This window comes from Chenopodium album, chromosome 17 (assembly GCF_948465745.1).
Source record: "Chenopodium album chromosome 17, dcCheAlbu1.1, whole genome shotgun sequence".
In the NCBI taxonomy this organism is placed as follows: Eukaryota; Viridiplantae; Streptophyta; class Magnoliopsida; order Caryophyllales; family Amaranthaceae; genus Chenopodium; species Chenopodium album.
The window spans coordinates 23,015,349-23,019,671 of record NC_137850.1 but is presented as its reverse complement, the minus strand read 5'-3'; the positions used below and the strand labels follow the sequence as shown (position 1 = coordinate 23,019,671).

General features: G+C 28.7%; 1 long non-coding RNA gene across 1 annotated transcript; it reads right to left on the bottom strand.

Moving 5' to 3' along the window:
- Positions 1 to 2,659: 2,659 nt before the first annotated feature.
- Positions 2,660 to 3,460, bottom strand: LOC145587688 (uncharacterized). The gene is made up of 2 exons (XR_014101363.1): positions 3,261 to 3,460; positions 2,660 to 3,104 (listed from the first exon to the last, which is right to left on the bottom strand). It is a non-coding gene; the product is annotated as an uncharacterized LOC145587688 (long non-coding RNA).
- Positions 3,461 to 4,323: the final 863 nt, after the last annotated feature.

Below are 4,323 nucleotides of genomic sequence, written 5' to 3'. Positions count from 1 at the left end.
ACCCATAGGGCCAAAGAACCCCCCAAAACCCCTAAAGAGCATGTGTTTGACACGAAAATCGAAGAATTTAAAAAATTCCGTTAGGTTTTTGACGACAGGTGGTAAAAAACAATTTTTAATTTTTTATTTGATGGTAAAATAAAAGTTTTAGAAGTTTTGGTGGTAAAAAACATTTTTTTGATTTTTTTTTTGTGGTAAAAGTCAAAAAATCCTTCTTAAAATTATCAAAATTATGTCTACAAGATCATAATAGTTCCATAAAAGTAGAGCATATTGTCAACATATTTTAGAAAATAATTTAATATTCTTAGTCATTTCTTTCTTTTATTATTGCATAGGAAAATACGTAATTTTTTCCTTTATCATTGTGAGGAACTTCAGACCCGTATATATCAATTGTCATATCTAATATAATCCAATAGTGTATTATTTGGTAATTCTCTACATACTTTGACTAGTATACAGTAAACGATCTTCCACCAAAAGAAAGTATATATATGGCATAATCACTTAATTTCATCAAAGGTAGGCTCAATGATTACATTTGTAACACAACATATATACTCCATAATAAATATAATAGTTATTTTTAACAAACTTTGGAAACTAACATAAACTCATTTATTTAATTGATCTAAATATAGTACATGATTTTATATCATAGAAAAATACTCCATTTTTAATTACTAGGGGAGCCCACGCGCACAATGCCCACGACATAGCTAGTTATCGTAGGGAATTATTATAGACTTTTACTGGACCTATGTAATATTATGACATTAAATGACAGAAACATGATTTGCACTTTCCTTGATAATATGAAAAATGGTAGGTATCAGAAAATAGCATGACAAATTCTAACATTTACACTCACTGTAATACACTCACTTCAATCTGGAAAGATGATAAGAAGCACCAAAGTAAATTGCAACATTTCAAGCACGTCAGACACAAAATTGTTGATATATATCATTTTTCAAATAAGAGTTTACCATTCTTCTCTGCATCCCAAATATCCACTCGAGATCATCTTCTTGTTTACCATCTCAACCTCTCAATCTTGGTTGTATATATTAAAGTTACAATATCAAAAATCTTCATAAGGTATTGGAATGTATAGATCAGGGTTGATTCAAACACGATTTAAAAATAATGCATATTGATAATTCAACAAATTTGTGTGGATGATTAATCTTTAGTACCCCTTCTACTCATAATAAGTGCTCTAATTGGTAGGTATTCATCTCAACCTCTCAATCTTGGTTGTATATATTAAAGTTACAATTATCAATCTTCATAAGGTACTGGGATGTATAGCTCAGGGTTAATTCAAACACAATTTAAAAATAATGCAAATTGGTAATTCAACAAATTTGTGTGGATGATTAATCTTTAGCACCCCTTCTAATCATAATAAATGCTCAAATTGGTAGGTATTAATTATAATTGATTGGATGACAGAAAATGAATGTACGGAATATGAAAACAGTTTCAATATTAGTTGCAAATGACAAAAATTGCTAAGTATTCAATTTATTTATTTTTTTAATCAACAAGTTTCTTAAGACAGATTGATAACATAGTATGCTGCACAATCTATACTTTATATACTAAAGTAATCACCGCAGGAACACTTGGCATGATTTTATGAAAAAATTTCCCTCCAAAATGCTCTACATTAAAAAAAATAAATCAATTCAAAAAAGTAAATTTTTTTTAAAGGATAGACATTAATAAATTCAAATTTAAAAAAAAAAGAAAAAATAATAAAAATCTTACAAAAGTCATTTAATTTCAATTAACTTTATTTCAATTAACTATTACAAGTTAAGAGACGCTCGAAAATTCATGCGTGTGCATAAGATCAATTCTCTGTTTTTTTTAGATGGATTTTTTTAAACGGTGGTTTTTTTAATATATTTTTTATTTTTTTTAAAGATGGTAGTTTTATTATTTTTTTAAAGACAAAAATGAGGGGTAGTTTTTTTTTTTTTTTTTTTTTTTTAAGGAGAATGAGGGGTAGTTATGAATTATGATAAAATAGGTTTTTTTTAAGCACTTAATTTTGGTAAAAATATAATTTTTAAAATATTGAAGGGTATTTTAGGAAAATCAAAATTTATCAAGCAAAAAGTCCTTTCTCTTATATAGTACTATAGATTATTAGTAAATCATACTCTGTAAATTTGTGCACTGCACGGGGCCAAAACTAGTTAATTAGTTTTGCAGACTAAAAGCTTTTAACAGTTATTAAGATCTTTACTGCAATAATACCTTTGATTCCTAAGTACCCGGAGTATCAAAACAATTTTGAAGAATTAGTGTGTTAAAGTGTCTTTTCATAATCATCCATGTCATCAAGATTATTGCTCAGCGAAAGCATCATGCGATTCTTAATCAAATACAGTTTGTTAATCAAACCAGCCATTTTTCTTGCTTCATTATATGAGCAAGGTGCAAGATCTTCCCAATTCATACCATTTACTACACCACTATTCTATGATGAGATTAACAATTTGTTGTTGCTGATAAGTTTGATAACAATTCATGTGACTTAGCCATATATCTTAATTACCAAATTTGATTTGACTAATTCAAGTTTATTATGGAAAGAAAGCCAAAGAGGAGAAGTATCTTACTTCGTATAATACATACACAATAACACAAGAACAAGAAACCTTTACAGTTCAAATCATAAACTAAGTCCATGAGATGTACCCAAAAACAGTTTCTTGTGATATTCTTTTATAACAAACAATTAAAACAATGAATCCAAAACAATTACAATTGCAAAGTTTAATCTAAATAATATAAATAAATAAAACCCCACATAAATGTAACCCAAATCACACCCGAAAAAGTCTTTACCAGGCTTGAAGTCAAATTAGCACAAGCAAAAAAAAAAAACATTAGATCAAAGATTCTTTTATACTTCTATAGTTAAGCATGAGATTCACAATCAGAATCATCCTTAACCTTAACCAACGCATCTCTTAAGCTTGAAACTTTCTGGGGTAATAGAGCTTTGGGCCTTCGGCAATCGAGATATGGCGATCGGAAGAAGTGAATAACAAGCTTGAAGTTTGGGTATGATTCGGCAAAGCCTCAACCCAAAAAATTAAAAAAGTAAAAAATCAAAAATTAAAACCAAAATCACAATTTAATATAAATTTCAATTATAAATCCAGTTGATTATACTAACAAATACGATTAACCTAGATTGTGAAATTGATATTCAACAAAAAAAATAAAAAAATTACCTCACCGATGAAACTACTTCAATGGAGGAGAGAAAGCTCGATAAGCGCTTCAATGGAGAACTAATAGTTTACTTTAATGGAGGAGAGCGAGTAGAGAAGTAGAGGAGGAAGGAGAGAAAGGAACGCTTATGAGTTACGAGGAAGAAAGAGGAAAAGCATTAGTCAATCACAATAGGGATTCAGGGATAACACATAAAGAGTCAGGGAGATAAGCACTTAAGCAATCAACATTAATTGGGATATATTGATAAATAAACATTTTAAGGGTTATTTATGTCATGACACTATTTATAAGAGTATTCTCCCACTTTTTATAAGAAGATAGGGAAAATCATTATTTCCAATGTAAAAATATCAACATAATATCCTTGAGTAATAAAATATCAATAGGATCCCTCTAAAAGATTTAACCTTGTTATATCCAAATCTCAAGGTTGTATAGTAATTTCAAGTAGATCTCAAGGCTATACAAAAACCAAATTAAACTTGCAAAAAGTGCTAATAATAAATTGGAGACTTAATATCTAATATTGCTTTCAGAATAAAATCTATCTTATATCGATCCTACCAATAATAATAAATTCCTTGTGGTAATATCTAATATTGCTTTCATAATAAAATCTATCTTATATCGATCCTACCAATAATAATAAATTTCGTGTGATAGATCAATGAAAATAATATACAATGCAATTCTATTTTACAAATATTGTCAACACAATATATTATCTCTTTAAAGTCGCTTACAAAAAAACTTAGACAAACTATTGGGTCAGTCAAGTCTGACCAAACATTTCGTCACTCCAACTATTATTTGTACGGCAATACAAATTTTTCACACCCTCATTTCCACTCACCATCACAACAATATTCCCACTCAATCCTACTTCACTTTCTCTCTCCTTCTTCATCTTTAACCCACCCCTATTTTCTCTCTCAACTTTCTGCTAAATTTCTCTATTTTATTTGTCCATGATTAATGCTTGAATTGAAGAGGATAGAGGGGAGAGAGAAAATAAAGATTGTTGATTATATTTATCCATGATTTATGCTTGAATTGGCT